The sequence below is a fragment of the Panthera onca genome, chromosome B2, assembly GCF_046562875.1.
Source record: "Panthera onca isolate mPanOnc1 chromosome B2, mPanOnc1 haplotype 2, whole genome shotgun sequence".
Classification (NCBI taxonomy): Eukaryota; Metazoa; Chordata; class Mammalia; order Carnivora; family Felidae; genus Panthera; species Panthera onca.
Window position 1 is genome coordinate 3,232,287 of NC_138343.1, and position 23,057 is coordinate 3,255,343.

Genomic DNA, 23,057 nt, shown 5'->3' on the forward strand with positions numbered 1-23,057 from the left:
TGTAAAATTCTGTTGCCAAGGCCCTGTGCTCAAGAGACTGGCCTGGGGGGTTAGACCAGGCACACTCCTGCCGCGCACCCTGGAAAGAACAAGGGGGCAGATTTCATTCCCCTTCCTTGAATTGTAGCTTCTTCCTGCGGCTCCTCTCACAAGCCTCACAGATTGGCTGCTGTACACAGTATAGTTTTTGTAATATTTTGTAAGTTGGGTTCGCACAGACTCTGGGATGTAGAGTCAACTTATTTCCTCACCACAGTGCAGAAATTAAACAGCTGTGTAAAGGTCATTTTACTTGCTTTTCCTTGGCCCCCAGATTTCTGAAGCAGACGACCGTGCCCACGATGCCCCCGGCAGGCAGGGCGACGCGCCAGCCAGAAATCAGCATCAGGTTTCCTCCGGATGGAGTCTGGCGATCAGGTAGCTCTTTCAAGGGGCACCTGACAACTTCCCAGCCTGGCCTTGAGAATGGAGAGCTCTGACAACAGGGTAGCACAGAAAAGGAGTTCTAGGCTCTTCTGCAGGTGAGGTTTGGGGGAGGGGGCGCTGCAGATTTTCACAAGTGAAAAAAAAAAATCCATGCAGTCTTTTTGGCTTATTTATATAAATGCCAGTGACCTACACTGGGATTTGGGCCCCTCCTTGACTGAAGATGCCAGACGGTGAAAAACAGAATTCAGGAAATAATGTAGCCATTTAAATCTCAGGACCTTTTTCTGTCGTAACTTGACACATCTATAAAGGAACGTCACCTTGGTATTCCTCAATTTCTCGAGACTTCTGTCACGTAGGACTTAGGTCGTCCCATTGGGGAGAGATAAGACTGCCCAGGAGGACTGGACCCCGGTCACAGGGTAAGCTCTGGCTGGAATCTGAGCCGCTCAGATTCCAAGGAAATGAAGCCTCTGCATCTGGGAAGGGTCCTCATTTCAGAGGAGATCCCCAAATGGGAAACCCCGCGTCTGTCTGCAAGGAGAGGACTCCTGTCCCTGTACCACCGATTCCTAAATGAACAGGATTTATGTGGAAATGCGTCCTGAACCCTGAAAGATCCCACTTTGTTCCCTTAACTTGATCCCTTCAGAGATGCTGTCAGGTCAGATGCGGAGCCCCGGGACTATGCGGTCACTGCCTAACTTCATCCTCTTCCATGCCTCCCCCTGTGCCGGCCCGCCAGCTCTCCAGACTGTGTGCTAACCACTCCCAGTATGCCAGGCCCCGACCGGGGATGAGCAGGGAGACCCCGAAAGTTAACGTGACCTTGGTTTCTGTATCTTTTTGAGTAGCCCACAAAACCGTATCTCCTAGTTGTCCTGGAACACCTCCCGTCCCCAGGCGGGGAGACTACCAGCCGCTGCTCAGACGCGTCCGTCTCATCGCCCACTGTGGTGCCCGGTGTCCTTCGCCTGACGTGTCCCGTAGCCACGGGCTCTCCTTTTTTCCCTCCTCACTCCTATTTGAAGAACCGAGAAAGGAAGTTACTTTAAGCGGTATGTCTTTTTTCCCCTAATTTTGTTATTTATATACCACAGACACCTACCATAACGTAGCTACAGATTTACGTAACGTGCCGGATCCCAGTGTGTTGGACTAGACGGCGGGGTACAACTAAAATCTAAAGGGGAGACTTGGAAGTTAGAAGTTACAGCTTTTTAAAAAATTTTAAAAGAAGTTACAGCTTTTTCCTTGAAATTATGATCAGCCCAGAAAAACAGAGCGGTTCAGTTTACATCAGAGGTGTAGCCACGACCATTGACAAGGATCTCCGCAGTAACGCAGAAAACAATACTTTGGGAGGCAAGGAATTCTCTATTATTTCTAAAAAATTCTATGACCTTCATATGTAGTTCCTAAGGGTGTTTCAGTGTCCACGACTGTCCAGTCCCCATATAGAGACCCAGCATTTTTCCCAAGGTCCTAGATCGGCAATTTCCTAGTCTGTCGCCAGATTATAAAGGGCCACCTCACTGGGTTTTGTCCAATACCTTGGTGAGGGAAGCAGGAAAGGGGGAAATATCACATAACCTAGTTGGTCTTAAACATTTGGGTCTTCATTAAAAGTAATTCATCCACAGCCAGTGCCTAAGATTTACCTGGCCTTACCTTACAGTAGTGGGGCTTCAGACATGGACCAAACCAAATCTGCTTTCATAGAACTCACATTTATTCTAAATAAATGTGTAAAATGCCAGGGCACCTGGGTGACTCGGTCGATTGAGCGTCCAACTTCTGCTCAGGTCATGATCTCACGGCTTGTGAGTTCAAGCCCCGCATTGGGCTCTGTGCTGACAGCTCAGCCTGGAGCCTGCTTCGGATTCTGTCTCCCTCTCTCTCTACCCCCCCCCCCCCCCCCCCCGCTGGTTCTCTCTCTCAAATATAAATAAACATGAAAAAATTTTTTAAATGTGTAAAATGCTGAGCGATGGTATTTTAACACTAAAATAGCACAGATGGCTTGTGGGAAACCCCACCTAGGGGCTGCCCTGCCGATGCAAATCAGATGGCCGGAAACACCTTTCTCAGGAGAGGGTCCGTTTCCAAACAGAGACTGAAGGAATGAACTAAGTAGATACCTGGGAGGAGAACTTTCCAGGCAGAGGGTGTGGCCTGGAAGCATTTGACTGAGACAGAAGCATTTGGCTGTTCTAGGAACACCCGCTGGAGCTCGGTGAGTGGTAGGAGAGGTCAGACGGCTGGAAAACATTCACGCGGGGCCTGCCTGGCCTTGGGACGATTTGGCATTTTATTCAGAATGAGACGGTAAGTCACTGGAGGCTACTGAGCAGGGGAGGGACGTGATTTTGGTTATGTTTTAAAATGGTCACCGGGGCACCTGGGTGGCTCAGCTGGTTAAAAGTCCGACTTCAGCTCAGGTCATGATCTCACGGTTCGTGGGTTCAGACCCCGTGTCGGGCTCTGTGCTGACAGCTCAGAGCCTAGAACCTGCCTGGATTCTGTGTCTCCCTCTCTCTCTGCCCCTCCCCTGCTCATGCTCTCTCAAAATAAATAAACATTAAAAAAATTAAAAATGAATAAATAAAAGAGTCACTTGCTGTGATGTAGGGAAGAGACTGCAGGGTCGAAAGTACCAGAAGAGTCGAGCGGGACACTACTCCAAGAAGTCCAGCTAAGGGCTGATGGCAACTTGGACAAAACCGTAGCAGTGAGTGGTAGGAAGCGGTTGAGGCCGTATTTTGAAAACAGACCGGTTTGCTGACGGTGTGGACGTGGAAGCGTGAGAGAAAGAAACCAGAACGGCTCTCAGGGCTTTGGCTCGTGTAACCCGCAGAAAGAACCTGCAGTGTTCTGAGCCGGAGGTCGCCAGAGAGGGCGCGGGTTCACACGAGGGGTGACGAATCAGAATTCAGTTTTGGAACTTGTTTAAACATGGTAAACCCCCCCCCACACACACACACAAAATACAAGAGCGTACAAAGAACACATCTGTACAGCCAGCAGCCCCTCTCAACCCCCTTCCAGTCACAACCTCGCTCTTCCCCAAAGGTAACCACCGTCCTGCGTTCTAATACCATAGAGAAGTTTCACCGGTTTTTGCTCTTTGCTCCTACAAACTCGCAAAGTGGGAGGCTTCCGTGACTAGCTTTTTAAACTCAGACCGTGCGTGTGAGGCTCACAGCTGCAAGGAGCTGTGCACGTAGCACCGTCTCTCCGTCCTACCACAGACGCATCGTTCCGACCGTTTCCAGTGCGAGGCAATTCCGAATAATGCCACTAGTGACATTCGTACGTGTCTTCTGTGCACGTGTACCCATCTGTTTGAACACCTAGGAGTGAAATTATGGCGTCATGGGGGGGGGGGGGGGACACGCGTTCAACTTCAGTAGACACCGCCAAACCACTCGCCAAAGCGGAACAATCTCCCCTCCGCCACGCAGTAAGTTTCTGTTGCTCTGCATCTTTGCCAGCATTTGCATTTGTGTGTTTAATTTTAGCGATCGGGGCCAAGTGTTGCTTCGGATCCTTTAGACATCCAGGTGTAGACTTCCAGTAGGCTGCCAGGGAGGCAGGTCAGGAGCACGAAGGAGAGAAGTGCACTCTCTCCACGGCCTACGGTGTACATTTAAGATCGTGGGACTGGACGGGCTGGCTTAGAAGGAGAGCAGAGAGAAGAGTTCCGAGGACGGGGCCCTTACGAATCAGAAAGGTGAGACCCATGCGGAAGGCAGGCAGCAGGTGAGGCGGGATAGTGAAGGAGCGCAGTACAGGGAAGCCACACGCAAACTGTCTCAAGGCGAAGACGGCCGACTGGGTCTCCCTCGAGGCTGATCTAAGATGAAGGCTGAGCACGTCAGGTTCGGCAGTAACGAGATCAGCGTTGCTCTTAAGAGCAGCTCTGGCAGACTAAAACCTGATTGGACGGGGGTTCGCAGACTAGGAAGGAAACGGTTGGAGAAAGCCAAGTCTGGGCACTTGAGTCTTGCTACGATGCGAAGAGAAAATCGGGGTAGTTGCCGGAAGAGGGTACCGAGTGGATGAGATCTCCCGGGACGTTGGAACGCTGCCGAGGCCGAACCAGTGATGATCTGGAGAGGAGTCGCGACGCGGCGAAGCCCTGAAGGGAGGGGGAGCGGGCTGACCTCAAGGCAGGAGGGAACACGGGGTCCTTGGCCGTGGCTGCCGGCAGGCTGGTGGAGGCACGATGTGGAAGCGCTCCCCCGACCGCTCCCGCCGCTTCGTCGAATTGGGTCCTCGGCTGAGCCTGAGCAGTGGGTGAAGTAAGGAGAGGCCTAAGGAAAGGAGGGCAGGAGAGGGGGGACTGACCTCACTGAGGAAAGGCGGGGCTGGAGGGCAACGGACAGTCCCTTTGAGGAATCTGGCCGTGAACGTCAAATGAGACCAGTCACCATCCCGGAGTTTCCTTTAGCCGCGGTCTGCTGTTCTGTTCCGCTGCAGGGGGGCAGGGATGGAATAAGCCAGAAACCGGATTTAACCGGGAGTTTTCTAGGAGAGTCTGACCCAACAGAAGGTTAAGAAAACAAGGGAGGTCGTGAGAGACAGCTTATAATAATGGCTCGTGGAATTTAAGCGGGGAATGGAGAGAGGGAAGCAAAGATAAATCCATAGGTCTCACTGTCTGAGGTTTTGTTGGGGTTGAAAAAATTAAAGTGACACTACTAGAGGGAGGAAGCTGAAAGGGTAGGAAGGAGATGGCAGTCAGGCCGCGGCTGCTCAAAATGGGGTTTCCGAGGAGTGTACTTACTGGTAAGGACACAAGGTCCAGAGTGTGACCGTGGGTGCAGATGTCAGAGGAGGAAGGGAAAACGGACTGCGGGAGGAGAGGAGGGCCGGGCGTTAGATGGGTGGCCTGCACGTGCATTAAAAGCCCCAAGGAGAACGGTCCCGGGAAGAGCGAGGCAGGTGCCGTATCCTCTGGCGGATGAGGGAGTGACCTGGGGTCGGTGGAGGACCTCAAGGAGAGGTTGTGGGTGGCCGACTCCCTTGCTTCGATGGCAGGTGTCCTGGTGGAGCTGGGGATTCCAGGGAAGAGGCAGAAATGACGGCCTGTAACGGGCGACGAGGAGCAAGCAGGACACCTACCCCACCTCCGGGCCGGTAAGTCTGCGTGCGTGAGAGCTGCATGGGAAGGAGAGCAAGGAGGAGAAGGAAAAAGCGCCAGAATTATCCGAAGAGTTGTTTTCAGAGTCTGACGCATTTTCTTGTCAAGTCTCTCACTGTGACAGATGCAAATGAGAAAGTAGATTGGATCATTTGGAAACCTGTTTTTTAATGATTGTTTGTTTTGAGAGCGAGCGAGCTGGGGAGGGGCAGGGAGAGAGAATCCAAGCAGGTTCTGTGCTGTCGGGGCAGAGCGTGATGTGGGGCTCGATCTCACGGTTGGTGAGATCGTGACCGGAGCCAAAATCAAGAGTCTAATGCTTAACTGACTGAGCCACCCAGGCACCCTGACAATTTGGGAACATTTTGAATCGAGACTAACTAGTGACCACAGAGCCTCACAGTGCACAAGCCCCTGGGCGCAGCACCCCAGACCGTAGGCACTCAGTATGCATAACCGAGTGACTGGCTGAAAGTGAAGCCGGGGAGGAGAGGGGTCAGTACTCATCTTCACGACCCTATGTTCACGTTTTGGAGGAAAAATAACCACGGCCCAAGCCCCCAGGTCAATTACAGCGTCCAGGCGGAGAGAAGAGGAGGGGGAACGGAAGAAAACAGGGGCACAGGGCCCATGACGGAATGGGCTGGGAGCTGGGGGGACTTGGAGAGGCAGAGTGACGACGTGGGGCGATCCGCAGGTCCCACAACCTTCTGAATCACACAACCAATGCCCTCCGCACAAATTTCACATTTCTCCCACACCTTCGTTTTCTGATAGCAATGCTTTCCTCTACAGATCTGACCGCCAGGAGAGAACGCGATGTTCGCGCTCTTTACAGAGTCCGGTCCTCACCACAGCTGCACTTTTGTTAATACGTTAGCGTCCTGTTTTATACGAGTCTCAAATGAGCGATCTGACTTGCGATGGTCAATGTGAGTATGTTCTGGCGCACCTGGGCTCAGACGCTTGGGACCAGGCCCTGGACAATGACGGCGGCGATAATAATTACCATTTATTAAAAAGCATCATGCCAGGCCACTTAACATGCATTATCCCATTTTTTAAAACTACAGGCCTAGAAGGTCTGCGTTGCTACACCTGCTTTTACAGATGATAAAACAAATTTAAACAGTAAAGTAACTTTTCTGTCAATTATATAGAAAGTGGTGGAATGAGCATTCAAATTCTGTCCTGGCTTGGTTCCAAGTCCGTATTTTTCCACCTCGTTGCGAAGCCTAAGAGTAAGTCACCAAAAGCAATGCTACCCTCTGGGTGTTGAGTTGACCGGGTCCCCTCCAGTGGCAAGAGTACATAGTGGCGCCCCTCTTGCCATCTCTGTCACAGCTTTATGCACTCAGAGTTCCAGCTCTGGCATTTTCCTTGTCAGGGGATGCCTGGGGAGGCTCGGTGGGTTAAACGTCTGCCTCCTGATCACCTGGCTCAGGTCATCATCTCACGGTTCGTGAGTTCGAGCCCCATATCGGGTTCTGTGCTGACGGTGCGGAGCCTGCCTGGGATTCTCTCTCTCCTTCCCTCTCTCTCAAAATAAACTTTAAAAAAAAGTTCCCCCCCAAAACACAAGCTAAATCTCTTAAAAAAAAAAAAAAAAAAGACAATAACAACTTTTGATGAAGCTCCTTGTCAAAAGCTTTTGAAAACATAAACCACAGGGGCTCTGGGGGGCTCAGTCATTTATGCGTCTGACTCTTGATTTCGGGTCAGGTCATGATCTCCTGGTTTTGTAGCTCGAACCCCGTGTCAGGTTCTGTGTAGATCCTGCTTGGGATTTTTTCTCTCCCTCTCTCTCCTTCTGCCTCTCCCATGCTCGCACTCTCTCTCTCTCTCTAAATAATTAAAAAAAAAAAAAAAAAGGAAATGTAAATCACGTCATCATCATCATCAAGGCAAACTTCTTCACTGGATCAGTGTCCCAGAGGACTGCCAATGTACCTTCAATTAAAAGTTAATAAACAAATGATCAGTACTGTCTTTTTTTTTTTTTTTTATGTTTTACTTATTCTTGAGAGAGAGCATGAGCGAGGGAGGGGCAGAGAGAGTGAGCGGGACACAGAATCCGAAGCAGGCTGCAGGCTCTGAGCTGCCAGCACAGAGCCCAATGTGGGGCTCAAACCCACAAGCGGTGAGATCACGACCTGAGCCAAAGTCGGACACTCAACAGACTGAGCCACCCAGGCGCCCCACGATCAGTACTGTTTAAATGAACATGATGATCATGAAGCAATGGACAGAAGGTAGCATTACTATTTAAACCTGAAATTAAACATCCTGACCATCAATGGAACTTCAGGTTGCCAACCTCTCTGTACATCACAGAGCTACAGGATTGTTAAATGGATGCTGTTACGCTTCCTAAAACCGATTGTTAGGCACCTCAGCCACTTGTCACCACCTTTCAACAGAGCGTCCCTTCAGTGGAATCAGACCGATTCATTCAAAATCAATGTGCCATATGTGCATCAGACAGAAACCAATGCGTAACCGATTTGCTGAAAAAAATCAATTCATCCATTTTACCAAAAACGTATTTCACTATAAAGTTATAATTGCGTGAAGTAGGAAAAGAAATAGGTAATGACAAAAGTGAAAGCATTGGATACATGAATTCTAATATTTTTTAAAGATTTTTGTAACATTTCAGCTGGGCAATTTTCACTTTTCTAGCATAAAAAATGTTCATGTTGAAAAAAATCAATTTGGGGAAATAAAGATAAGGTAGTTTCATTTCCTACCCTGTTATACAAAAAAGACTGGACTCGGTGACCCCAAAACTTGGGTACAGGATTCCTACTCTACGTGTGAGAGACACGGGTCATCTCTTTGCTGAGAGACAACGCGGGGTGGGGGGATACTTCTCCAGCTTTACACCGTGCAGCTGATTCTGAAGGTCTGGAGAAGGTCTCAATGCTGCTAGCAATCTGCTGGTGGCCAGGGTACAATCTAGGAGAGTCACTAGAGTGCCGTCTTCAGTATGAAATAAAGTACTGGCTGTGAGTGGCCAGAAAAGCAAAGTAACAGCTACCACCTCATTTGCAACATTGACGGAATAATAAAACTTTCCAGAGACCGGCAAAATGGAAAATGACACTGGAAAATGTGAAAGAACTCAAAAGGCGCCCCCGATCTCCTCACACGTAGGCTGTTCCAGTGTGTAAAGTCAGTTGCCGGAAGCACGCCTGTGAGGAGCGGAGACTGCACAAGGACGGAGGGGAGAGGGGTCCGGTGGCCTCTGCTCCGTGGCCCGGATCTCCCCACGGCTGTCGCTCCTTATCCCTCATGACGGCAGCAAACATGTGTCCCAAAACACGGCCACAGCGATGTCGCTGTCAACCCCCCCCCCCCAAAGCCTGCTCGCCCCCACCCCCCCCCACCCCCACCCAGCTGTGTGCCCCGGTGGCTGCCGTGGGCAGGACTCGGCGGAGGGTCACAGACGTGGCTCCCTGCTCTAGGGACCCCCTCCCGGCTGCCGCCACCCTGGGAACCGCAGTCCGTCCCCGCACCATCCTCTGTGACCCGCACTGCGAGCGGGGCCAGCGCCTTCCTGGCAGACTTCGACACCCTACTCCGTCTCCTCCCCCTGCGGTCCCTGCGGCCGGGCAGCCGGGCAGGACGGCGGAAACGGCACTCAGCGTCACCCTGTCCTCGGCCACGGTCCTCCGTCCTGCACGCCGCTGCACATCCACTCTCGCCTCCCGCCACGTGAAAGGTCTCCCGGAAAGTTCTCGGCCCTCCACGCAGAGGCCGCCTGCGACGGGGCCTTCCGGGTTTGGATGACCGGGCTGTGACGGCAGGTGGAATGTGTGCAAAGCGCACAACCCCCGCGGGACCGCGGCTCAGTGTGGGGCCACCTCGGCCCCCCCCCACCCCCCGCCGCCCCAACCCCACATAGCAGCCCCTCCCGTGCTGTTTCGGACCCCGGGGGCCTGGGTGCTCTCCCCAGGGCGCCTCGTTCTCTGGAGTGAAACCCTTTCCTCCTGCCCCGGTGCACCTGCGGGGTCCCCTGCCCCTGGGGCGACCGCACTACCCGCGTCCCGGCAGAACACGGCCGGCTCTCAGCCAGCACTCGTCACGCCTGTGCGGCAGGACTCAACCGCCCGCCTGCAGGAGTTCTGGCTGCGCGACAAGAACATTCTGGAGAACGGAGCTCCCGCCCGCGGGCTGGGAGGGAACAGGCCGCGCCGGAACCACGCACCCCCACCTGCCCCCTGCTCCTTCCTGTGTCCTAGTGTGTCCGGGCTGCGGGGCGTCGCCCGTCGTTAAAGGCTTCAGAAATCTGGCAGGACAAACTAGCGCTGAACAAACACCGACCCATTAACTTTTCCCTCTAGGCTGCAATTGCTACATTTTCGTGGTGGTCAGATCTCCTTCCCGCGACGGCAGAGGGGTTCCCAGGGAAGATCGTCTGCTGCGACAAGGGAAAGGTCAGAGAACTTTCTCTCTCTGGATCTGTCCCTTTACGTAAACAGGTGTGGAGAGGAGGGAGAGGGGGACCAGCGGGAGTGACCTCACGACGGGATGGGACCTGTGTTCCGGACACCGTCCTGGTCACACCCTCCACCTCAGACGGGCTTCCAGGTGCTTGAGGCACGGCTAGGCCCACCCCTGAACCCAGGGGACTCATCCCGGTGGGGACCGGCAAGAAAGCGTCCGTGACTCTGCCGCACGTGGCCAGACGCGAGACAAGGCCGGACAGGCGGCGTTGGCTCTTGGGCGCACCGCTCGCAGAAGAGGACGGTGACCACGCATGTGCGGGGAGAGCACTCGGCGGCAAACGACAAGAGCGGGAAACGGAGGCTTGGAGGCGGAGCCAGTTGAGGCGGCCTTTGCCAAGGCTGCAGCGGCCAGCTCACAGGTGAATGAGGCCAGTGAGAGCCGCAGGAGAGGAAGCAGCAGGGCTGGGCGATCAGCTAAGTGCAGGAAGAAGGGGCAGGGGAGAGTCGGAGCCGACACCGACACCGTATGCACCGAGATGGCAGGACGGATGGTGACGGAAGGGGAGGGCGTCACCTGGCATTTGGGCGGGACAGTTCCCGCTGTGCCAGACCGCCCCGCGCACTTGAGGGTGCTTATCACAGACTCCTGCCACTAAATCCAAGGAATGCTCCCCAGTCACCGTGACCGCCAAAATGCCCTCTTAAGGGCTGGGGACACCACTTGACAGAGTAGCCAGTGTAAAAACCTGGGTTGAAGATGACGAGTTCCTTTTCAGAGATTACTCTGTGGCACAACAGAATCCTGGTCTGGAAACACGTGGGGAAATAGCTGGAAATGCAGGTCTTGACCATGAGCAAGGCTCTGAGGGGAGACACAGACCGGAAACTCAGACTGAATGGTTTCAGCTGCACAGAAAGAGAAAAGGGGCCAGAGGAAAGATGCCAGAGACAACACTTTGGGAATGTCCACGGTCAAGAACAGAAGAGTCAAAGAAAGAGATAAAGCGAGTCAGAGCACTAGGAGGGTCAAAGCTCAGAGAGGCTGGATGAGGACACTGCCGGGCAAGATCGCGGGTGTTGGAGAAGGCCGCCTCCTGAACGAGTGGGACCAGGAAGCGAACAGCTAGCAATCAGGAGCTAGTGAAACCCACAGAAAATTGAAGTTTGGGGATAGGTAAAAATAGTCACATGGCTCAGAAATCACAGAAATATAAAAAAATAGATTTAAAAATGTGTCGCTCCCACCTCTGTCCTCCACCTGTCTAGAAGTCCCTTTCAAGTAACCGCTTTGAATTGTTTTTAATATTTATTTTTGAGAGAGAGAGACAGATAGACAACACAAGTGGGGGAGGGAGAGAGAGAGAGGGAGACACAGAATCCAAAGCAGGCTCCGGGCTCCAAGCTGTCAGCCCAGAACCCGATGCAGGGCTCGAACTCACAAACTGAGATCATGACTTGAGCTGCAGTCGGATGCTCAGCTGACCAAGCCGCCCAGGCACCCGTCACGTAACTACTTTAATTAATTTGTGCACCCTTCCAGAGTTCTGGTGCAGATAAAAGCAAATATAAATTCATATTCTTGTTTCAATTCTTTTTTAACACAGAATGTTATCCACCTGGCTTTTTTTCATTCAAATATATATTCTGCAGATCTTTCCACATAGAGAGTATCTTCACTTTTTTTTTTATAGTATTGCATCATTCTCTTCAGAGAAACAGAACCTATAGATATAGATGATATATAGATTTAGATACAGAGAAATAGAGATTTTTTTTTTTTTTAACTGGCTCATGCAATTGTGGGAGCTGACAAGTTGAAAATCCATAAGGCAGGCCAGCAGTTTGGGATCCAGATAAGAGCTGATGTTTCTGTCTTGAGTCCAAAAATCCCAAGAGCGAGCCTGCAGGCTGGAAACTCAAGCAAGATTTCGGTGTTACAGTCGTGAGGCAGAATTCCTTCTGCTCCGGGAAATGTCAGGTTTTGTCCTAAGGCCTACAACTGATTGAGTGAGGCCCACCCACATTCTGGAGGGTTATCAACTTTACTAAATATCACATCTACAAAATGCCTTCACAGAAACATCTAGCGTTTGACCGAACGACTCAGCACCATAGCCTGGCCAAGTTCACACACCAAATGAACCATCACCAGCCGCAGCGTTTCGCCACATGGACGGCCGGGATTTATCTGACCAATTCCATGGACATTTAGGTCCTTTTCAATTTTTTGCTATTACAAACTACTCGGTGAATTACCTCGTACATGTGTCATTTAAAACACGTGCAGATGCGTGCAACTGTCAGATGCGGCCCAACTCCCCTCGGCCGCGCTGCCTACCGGCAACATGAGACTCTTTCCCCACCGCCTTGACAAGGACTCTGCCGTCAGACCCGGGGATCTCTGCCAGTCTGACCGATGAAAAAGGTCCCTCCGTGTAGTTTTTATTCTCCTCGTCTGTGAGCAGAGAGAGTCGAATTTCAAGGGGATGGGTCAGATTTTAGGGGCCAGGGAGCCAGTGGGTGATGGTAAGTGTACGACTGAAGAAACAGCAGTCTAAGGGGACAGAAATGTGGCAACCTTAGGACAGAACTGGCTTGCTGGCTGGGGTAAGTAGCACGTGGGTTGGTGAAGATGTTTTTAAATAGAAGAGCCCCACTAGACTTGTTGAAAGTGATAACGAGATGAGTCACCGGAGAGACCGACCGAAAACTGAGGCGAGCGGGAGAGCGGAGTCACGAGGAGACACAGAGAACGACAGCTGGGACGCGTGGCGGCCGGGGCCCAGCGGTGGGTGTGGAAAGCGTGGCGGACAGCAGGCCGTGGGCGGGGAGCAGCCGGCAGGCCCCTTGTGAAGGCACAGGGGGAGGAGAACTTTCGGAACAAGAATTAAAAAGGGAAGGCTCGGAGTCACCGGTGGGCGAGGAGAAGCACACGCGGCAGATGCCCACCGCCCACAGGCCTGGGGACTCCTGCCCGCCGACACCCCCGGCTCCAGACAGAAGGCCAAGGTTTGCCCGATGATTCATCCATGTGGACGCTGAGATTCAACAAATATTTACTGAGCATTTACCCGGCGAGGCACCCTGATGTCACTCGGAATGAAATGAGACCGGGAAATGGAGCAGAAGGCTATAAGCCAGACGCCAAAGTCAGGTGTGTCTGAGAGGCCAGGAGGAGACGGGGGAACGTGAAGGTGAAAGGCATGTTCTGGGAAGAGCGGAGACTTACTTTGGTCTCACAAGTACCGTGGAAAACCTGTGAGAAGATGGGTCCCAGGAAAAGAAATCACTGAGCATCACAGAGAGGACTGGAGGTGACAACTGTTCGTTTGCGCAGCGGTCACGGGGTGACTTAAACACGAGGCAGGAGAATGGACCTCATTGTCCCAAAAAGAATCCTTGGTACACATAAAAATTATTACAGAAAATTTCAAACAGACACGGAACAGTACAGTGAACTCCAGCGTATCCCTCACTCAGCTTCCATGATGCCAACCTTGTTTAGCCATCACCTCCTCCTTCCCCACTTTTATTTATTCCTGGGGTATTTTTTTGAGTATTTATTTTTGGGAGAGTGCAAGTGGGGGAGGGGCAGAGAGAGGGGGCCAGAACCGACTCTGAGCTGACAGCCGGACTCACCAACTGTGAGATCCTGACCTGAGCCAAAGTCTATGCTCAGCCAACTGAGCCATCCAGGCGCCCCTCCCGGAGTATTTTTAAGACCCAGATACTCTATGACTTGTACCTCTTAACCCACAAAGGGCTTTTTCTTCCTTTGAAACATAACCATGATACCATTACCACAACTAATAAAATAATTTTATAAAGTTGTTTTGAGAAGACCTGACTGAAGCATTTGCTAGGGGTTCCAAATAAAAACACTGGTGCTTAGAAACCCTGAAAAGAAATGCTGATACAGGGCAGGTCTTTGACAGTACTATGAAAAATTCCAATGTCAACTATTAACACTGGTGGACGTTCAAGATGAATATGTAAACACTTTGTTACATAGAAACCAAAACTTTTTTGTTATGTGTCGAGACGTATATTTACATACACATCTCCATACCTAGCATGTGCAGGTATAAACACATTGATCTGGGGGGCGGGGCTGAAATAACAATTACTAATATCTGAGTGACGGGACAAGTGTTTATTTTCTGCTTTTCATCCCTTAACGCTTCTCGGCCAGTGTGGAGGGGGTCGAGGAAGGGCGGCGGGGCCGGTGCTGGGGGAAGGACCGTGGCCCCTTTGGGCAGGATTAAGTGAAGGACTCCTCTTCAGTCTCCCAGTCCACAAATCAGAAATGCGATGAACAGATAGGAGGCACAGAAAGTACATGTTAAACGAATAAAGAGAAGGGGGAAAGGGAAAGCTTCACTCTGACTTATCTTGAGAGAAGCAGCAGCCACAGATTCAGGGTGCCTCCCCAGAGAGGCCCAGCAGCACCTCCCCGGCACCTGGCGAGCTGCCGCCCACCCGACACCCGCAGACGCCCCCGCGGGAAGCCAGTGACGTCCCGCAGGGCCCAAGACTTCCGGGAAATGGAGTCTGGGAGCCGGGACGATGCGGGGGCTTCTGGGAACTGTAGTTCGCAGCTGTGGGTTCAGGGCAGGCCGGGAGGGGCTCCGGCCGCCGGGACCCAGCTCGGCCTTGCGCGGAGGCCACCTCCACGTCGGAGAAGGGACGCGAGGCTCCCCGCGTTCTCACCTGTCGTTACCGTTGGTGAAGGCTGCGTGTCCCCTGGCTGCACACGAAAGCAAGCTCCGGTATACCGAAGTTCCTGGGAGATCAGCTTTGCCGCCCTTGTCTGACAACAGACCCGTGCCTCCCAGTGTGTCTGCGCAGCAGCAGCGACAGGGTAGGACCAAGAGGCTGAGACCACCGCGTGCCTGCTACTCTGGGAAACTTTACCAGGAAGAACAAACCTGACCTACAACTTTTCAGCCTGAGATTGTGGGGAAGAAGGGTCACATGAAGGAACACATCCTAAAGCAGAGGTCGAAGCCAGTTCTCATTGCTTTCCCAGGGAAATTTAGGATTAAGGTAATAAAACCACAAAGTCCTCTGGGAATATCAAAGAGGTGGTGAGTGGTGGAGTTTTTTGTTTCAGAGTCTGATAGGAAGATATGGCTAACAGAAAGATGAGATTCAAGAGAAGGCGAAATCCGTCTCCAAAGGGTGAAAGGCGAAGAGCAGACATCTCGGAAGAGAACTCTGAAGAAGGCTGGGGAAAACGAACGTCTCTCTTGCTTCAGCACCAGGTGCCAGCGGAATGCATGGGACCTCTGTGACGTCACCCCCATATCAGGCCACGCAGACCACTTCTCTCCCTTTAGGCTCTGCCATGTGCCATTATAGTCTAGGAAACTCGTAAAAAAAAAAAAAAAAAAAAAAAATGCTGAGTTGCCTCTGATGGTTCCGGGGAAGGAACAACAAAATTACCAAATCTTACTTTGCAAAGATGCGTTTCCTTGCAGGGAGGCGTGGTAGAAGAGAAGTGCTTGCTCCCCAGGCCCAGACTACCTAGGTTCAAGCCCCGGCTCTAGTTTACTTGCTGTGTGACCTTGATTAAATTACTAGCCCCTACTTCAGTTTCCTCATGTTTAAAATATGGGTAATGTCAGGGATGGGTTTTTTTATTTATTTTTGAGACAGACGGAGAACAAGCAGGGGAGGGCAGAGAGAGGGAGAGAATCTCAAGTAGGCTCCACTCTGTCAGCACAGAGCCTGACATAGGGCTTGAAGTCACAGACGTGAGATCATGACCTGACCCAAAATCAAGAGTCCGGTGCTTAACTGACTAAGCTACCCACATGCCCCATGGACATCCTTCTTGGGTTCAATAGATTCAATAAATTCATGTGAAGTTTTAGAACAGCGGCTTACACATAAATAATGTCAGCCATCTCCTTATTGTTACAAGTTATTAAATAAGATCTGAGTATTTTTTAAGTGCCTCCACGTTTTAAATTTCTTATCAGAGCAGTCTGGTGGGATAAGTGGAAATGAAGAACAGACTCATGCGAAGTAGCTGACTTTTGTTCAGGGAGTAAGTAGCATTGCTGGGGCTGGAAGCCTCATCTCCTGGAATTCTTTTGACCACCACCACATGCTGTCCCTGTTCACGGCCTTCTAGCTTGTATCTATGAAGCCACAGTGATCCTGGAAACACCTCAGAGTCAAGTAAGGGGTTGGGCATTCAGGCAGTCCTCAATTGATGAAAAGAAACTGACCCCTGCAAGGGCTAGAGAGAAATTTCTGAGTCCTAAGGTGATCTCTGCCTGTTTCAAAATATCTAAGGAGAATGTTAAGTTCATTATTTACTTTGGTGTATACAGTATGGGATTACTGACAGACACCTCTATGGAAAAGTAAACTGGCAGCACACTGAATTACTCGGTTGTCATCTCCCTCCACACCAGAGGAAGCCTCATTCCAACACCCTGCTGACCTTAGAATGGCAGCTACAGATGCTGACTGCTCTAAGAAAGTGTTGGGTTCTCACGTCCACAACTCAGAAAACACCTTTCCCACATTGTTATGATGGTTGGTGAGTCAAACACATCAGGGATGTTATTCACTGCATAAGCTTTAAGATTAAAAAAAAAATTTTTTAACGTTTATTTTTTGAGAGAGACAGAGCGTGAGGGGATGAGGGGCAGAGAGAGAGAGAGAGAGACAGAATCTCGCCAGCAGTGAGATCATGACCTGAGCCGAAGTCGGACTCAACCAACTGAGCCACCCAGGTGCCCAGCATTTAAGATTTGACCTAGCACCCTAACTGCCAAGATTTGCTAGGAAAAATAGTTTCTAAGTTGCTGGCCTCTAGGATTTAATTTGTGGATAAAAGGGAAATTCATTTTGGTGTGGCAGTGACTGAGGCCGGGAGACCCTCGTTTATCTATTTGACAGGTATTTCTGGAACGACTACCATGCGCCAAGCACTGTTTTGTAGCTGTGGGCACAAAGGTGAACGGGAGAGACAAATTACCTGCCCTCATGTCTGATTCGGTCAGGAGGACAGGCTTTCATCAAAGAATCACGTAAGCTAGAAATTGTGAAGGAGCAAAATGACGTAGTCTGGGAAGTCACTGGAAGCTCCCAGAGGAGGGGACAGCTGAGCTGAAAGCTCACTGATAAGGAGCACATAGAAGGTTGTACTGATCATACTTTCTTATTTTCCGGATTCTCCCCCCACCCGCTGTTTTCTCCATGCTGTGGCATTTGGAACCTCAGAGCCTGGAGAGGGACTGTCCCTTCCCAGGATTAGCCACTTCCTAGTGACCGCAGACACCTTTCCCCACACAGCTTATCTTTCCTACATAAACCGAGCAACCTAGAGCCCACTGTGGCCTCCCACCTACCCCGTGGCTCGCTCTCAGCCACCGAAGGTACGAGACAACTCAGGACAGCCCCTCCGCTCCCCCACTGGAAATAATTCAAATTAGCCAATTCTAAACCTACCTTCCCTCCTCTGCCTGTTCTGTTCCACAGGAAACACGAACAAAGCTGTTGCCCACATTTTCCTCCCACCTCTTCAGCCTCCAGACCGACCATGGGCCTCCCCCCTGTGGCCAGGCCTGCCACTTGGGGCCTGCTCCTGGAGGCATCTGTGAATAACAAACTCTTTTCAAAGGCAACCACCTGATCTCTTGGTGTCACCGTACCTGAATAACAAGACCTACCTTTTAAAACAATAGGCAAAGAAAACAAGGAAGGGTTTTGAGGCAGAGGGGCTAAGACAGGTGAGCACCTCTGAAAACCCAGGAGAAGCCCAGAGCTTCAGGAGCATAGTGGCCTGAGAGGGTAAGAAGAGGCTGGAGAGGTTAACAAGGGTCTCTACAGACGGTGGGGGCCATGATTAGAATGCTGATCTTTGGGGGCGCCTGGGTAGCTCAGTCGGTTAAGCGTCTGACTTCAGCTCAGGTCATGATCTCACAGTTCATGAGTTCGAGCCCTGCATCACAGCACAGAGCCTGGAGCCTCCTTCAGATTCCGTGCCTCCGCCTCTCTCTCCCCCTCCCCTGCTTACACCTGTCTCTCTCTCAAAAATAAACATTAAAAAAATGTTAATTCAAGAATGTTGATCTTTATTCAGATTGAAAACGGATTTCTGTTGGTGGAAAAGCAAACTGGTGCAGCCACTCTATGGAGTATGGAGGTTCCTCAAAAAGTTACAAATAAACTACCCAACGATCCAGCAATTGCACTACTAGGTATTTATCCAAAGAATACAAAAATAAAGATTCGAAGGGGCACATGCATCCCAATGTTTATAGCGGCATTACTGACAACAGTCAAAGTATGGAAAGAGCCCAAATGTCCATCGACTGATGAATGGATAAAGATGTGGCATATTACTCAGCCATCAAAAAGAATGAAATCTTTGCAATCATGTGGATTCAGCTAGAATTACGCTGACAGAAATACGCCAGTCAAGGAAAGGCAAATACCATACGACTTCACTCATATGTGGAATTTAGGGAACAAAAACCAATGAACATATGGGAAACGGGGGAAAGAGAGAGGGAGACAAACCATAAGCGACTCTTAACAATAGAGAACCAACTGAGGGTTGACGGAGGGAGGTGGGTGGGGAATGGGCTAGATGGGTGATGGGTATCAGGAGGGCACCTGTTGTGATGAGCACAGGGTATTGTATGTAAGTGATGACATCACTGAATTCTACTCCTGAAACCAATGCTACACTGTATGTTAATGAACTAGAATTTAAATAAAAATTTGAAAAAAAACAATACAAAACTGTGAAGTTTTGTGAAGCAGGGAAGTTTTTTTGTGTGTCTCACGTCCACCAAATACAGCTGGATCAACATTTAACCATCCTGCACACCTAGAAAACTGACTTGAGGATTAACACAACAGTCTGCACAACCGGAACCACAGAACTCAGCAGGTATGCCGTGCAGTGTTTAACTGGGGGAGAGAGAAGCCACAGAGGGCAGGGAGCTGTTTTTGCTTGTGGAGAAAGGACAGAGACAGGTGGTGGGAAAAGCACCTCCCAATGAAAGCAGCTGGAGAGAAAGTGGAAGAGTGGAAACAGCCCCACAGACGGAACCAAAAAGGGAGAAATGAGAAAGGAGAGGGCTTAAATTCCATGGAGACTCTATAAAGGGGGAGCGCAGAGTCTGAAACTCCGCAGTTTAATACGTGGAGGTGCTCTGGTGGGAAGGGCGAATCCCAGGAGCAGAGTGAAGTCCGGGGGTCTTTGGGCCACACAGGGAGAGGTGGTGTCCCTGCTGGGAGGACATCTGATAGAGGCTTTGTGGCCTCCCCACAGGCAAAGGCCCCAGTGGACCCGGGAGAACAACCACATTCGCTGGTGCTGGAACAAGGTCCTTGGGGGTGAAGCCTGACGCCAGGTGTGTGCTGTGATTTTCCATAATCCCTGAAAGGCTGAGACGCTGCTGCTACACAGTCGTGTGTGCTTTTTCTGGGGCAGGCTGGCACCCAGCGGCAATCTCTGGGCATCGGCAAAAGCACGGTCCCGCGAACGTTCCTGGGTGCAGCTGGCACCTGGCCACTGCTCGGTGAGACCCTCCTACAGAGGATCTGAGCAGGTACAAGCCGCAGTCCCTCAGAAATAGGAGGTCGGGAAACAGCCGCATCAAAGATAAAACTCAGGAGGGAGATGCTGCCTGGGGCTCGGTCAGGACAGTGTAAAAGCAGGGAGTGGATGGAAGCCAGAGAGAAAGGATCTCTGCTGCGTGACTGCTGATCAGGAAGAACAGAGTTCTGACACTAGAGACCGGAGAGCTAGGTGATGCCATTTTTGTCCCAATTGTGCATGAGCATACACACCTACAAGCACCACAACAATCCACCCCAGTAGGCTAGAAGCGCCATCTAGTGGAGAACGGAGCCGGTACACTAAGGCCGCCCAACTGGGCCAACCTTGCTCTTCAGGAACACAGATCTCTCTGCCAGCTTAGTTTAGGGACTATAAAGCACTTCATAGTTTGACTTCTAGGGGAAAACAAAGTAATGTCAATCGTATTTCAGTCTGTTCGCTGGTCCATCTATTCAATTTTTTCTTTATCTTTTTCATTCTTTTTTCTTGAATTCATAAAGAAAACATTTATTTTTATTTTCAATTTTTATTAAAAATATTTTTATTTTTTTCTACTATATTTTTTACTTCTGTGTAAATTTTTTTCAAAGTCTATTTTACTTCCATCATTTCATTTTATTCTATTTCAGTGTACTCATTTTTTCAAATTTTCAAGCGATTTCTTTTTTTTTCCTTTCTCCTGTTTTCTCTAGTCTATCAAGCCGCTTTCAACACCCAGACCAAAACACATCTAGGATCTAGCACTATTTATTTGATTTGTGTGTGTCGGGGGTGAGGGGGTTGTTTTTAATTTTTTAATTTTAATTTTTTTTAATCTCAATTTTTTAATTTTAATTTTTTAACTTTAACGTTTTTTACCTCGTTAATCCCTTTTCTCCCTCCAAAATGATGAAACAAAGGAATTCACCCCAAAAGAAAGAGCAGGAAGAAATGACAGCAACATAGATACAAGCAAGATACGTGAACCAGAATTTAGAATCACGATAAGAATACTAGCTAGAGTCGAAAATAGATTAGAATCCCTTTCTGTGAAGATAAAAGAAGTAAAAGCTAGTCAGGATAAAATAAAAAAATGCTATAACTGAGCTGCAATCACAGAGGAAAGAATGGATGAGGCAGGGCATAGAATCAGCGATATGGAGGACAAATTTATAGAGACTAATGAAGCACAAAAAAAGACGGATACTAAGGCAAAAGAGCATGATTTAAGAATCAGTGACTCATTAAAAAGGAACAACATCAGAATCATGGTCCCAGAAGAGGGAGAGAAAAAGGGGTAGAAGGGTTATGTGAGCAAACCATAGCGGAAAACTTTCCTTACCTGGGGAAAGACACAGACATCAAAATCCAGAAGGCACAGAGGGCTCCCATTAGATTCAAGAAAAACCATCAACAAGGCATATCATAGTCAAATCCACAAAATACTCAGGCAAGGAAAGAATCATGAAAACAGCAAGGGGAAAAAAGTCCTTAATCTACTAGGGAAGACAGATCAGGTGTGCAGCAGACCTATTCACAGAAACGTGGCCCGCCAGAAAGGAGAGGCAGGATATATTCAATGTGCTGAATCAGAATAATATGCAGCCAAGAATTCATTATCCAGCAAGGCTGTCATTCAAAATAGAAGGAGAGATTAAAAGTTTCCGAAGCAAAAATTAAAGGAGTTTGTAACCACTAAACCAGCCCAGCAAGAAATTTTAAGGGGGCTCTCTCTGAGGGGAGAAAAGACTGACTAAATAAATAAATACCAAAACCAACAAAGACTAATAAGGACCAGAGAAAACCAGCAGAAACTCCAATTCTACAAGCAACATAATGGCAATACATTCATAACTTTCGGTACTCAATCTAAACGTCAATAGACTAAATGCTCCAATCAAAAGACATAAAGTAACAGAATGGATAAGACACTAAGATCTATCCATATGCTGTTACAAGAAACCCACTTTAGACCTAAAGACACCTTCAGATTGAAAGTAAGGGAATGAGAACCATCTACCAGGCTAATTGTTGACCAAAGAAAGCCAGAGTAGCCATACTTATATCAGACAATCTAGACTTTAAAGACTAACAAGAAATGAAAAGGGTATTATATCATAATTAAAGGGCCTATCCACAAAGAAGACCTAACAATTGTAAATATTTATGCTTCAAATGTGACACCCAAATATATAAATCAATTAATCACAAACATAAAGAAACTCATTGATAATAATACCATAATAGTAGGGGACTTCAACATCCCACTTACAACAATTGGACAGATCACCTAAGCAGAAAATCAGTAAGGAAACAATGACTTTGAATGACACACTGGACCAGATGGACTTAACAGATATATTCAGAACATTTCATCCTAAAGCTGAGGAATATACATTCTTCTCCAGTGCACATGGAATGTTCTCCAGAATAGACCACATACTGGGAAACAAATCAGCCCTCAAAAAGTACAAAAAGATCGAGATCATACCATGCATGTTTTCAGACCACAACACTATGAAACTCGAAAATCAACCACAAGAAAAAATTTGGAAAGGTAACAAATACGTGTGAGACTAAAGAACATCCTACCAAAGAATGAATGGGCTAACCAAGAAGTTAAAGAGGAAATTAAAAAGTAAAAGGAAGCCAATGAAAATGATAACACCCCAGCCTAGGACCTCTGGGATGCAGCAAAGGCAGTCATAAAAGGGAACTATATAGCAATGCAAGCCTTCCTGCAGAAGGAAGAAAGGTCTCAGATACACAACCTAACCTTATACCCTAAAGAGATGGAAAAAGAACAGCAAATAAAACCCAAAAACAGCAGAAGACAGGAAATAATCAAGATTAGAGCAGAAATTAATGCTATCAAAACAAAAAACAAAAAAACAAAAAAAACCCAGTAGAACAGATCAATTAAACCAGAAGCTGGCTCTTTGAAAGCATTAACAAAATTGATAAACCACTAGCCAGTTTGGTCAAAAAGAATAAAGGAACCCAAATAAATAAAACCAAGAATGAAAGAGAAGAGATCACAACCAACACAGCAGAAATACAAACAATAATAAGAGAATATTATGAGAAATTATACGCCAATAAAATGGGCAATCTGGAAGAAATGGACAAATTCCTAGAAACATATACACTACCAAAACTGAGACAGTAAGAAATAGAAAATTTGAACAGACCCATAACCAGTAAAGGAATCGAATTAGTCATCAAAAATCTCCCAAAAAACAAGAGTCCAGGGCCAGATGGCTTTCCAGGGGAATTCTACCAAACATTTAAGGAAAAGTTAACACCCATTCTCTTGAAGCTTTACAAAAAATAGAAATGGAAGGAAAACTTCCAAACTCTTTCTATGAAGCCAGCATTACCTTGATTCCAAAACCAGACAAGAGACCACACTAAAAAGGAGAACCATAGACCAATTTCCCTGATGAATGTGAATGCAAAA

General features: G+C 49.0%; 1 long non-coding RNA gene across 1 annotated transcript in view; it reads right to left on the minus strand.

Annotated features, from left to right (window-relative positions):
* Window positions 1-4,712: 4,712 nt before the first annotated feature.
* LOC144616319 (uncharacterized) overlaps window positions 4,713-23,057 on the minus strand; it is a 32,949-nt gene continuing 14,604 nt past the window's right edge. Inside the window, exons 2-3 of the long non-coding RNA XR_013555462.2 lie at window positions 5,219-5,592; window positions 4,713-4,905 (exon numbers count right to left, since the gene is read on the minus strand). This is a non-coding gene — a long non-coding RNA (uncharacterized LOC144616319). The remainder of the gene's footprint in view (window positions 4,906-5,218; window positions 5,593-23,057) is intronic.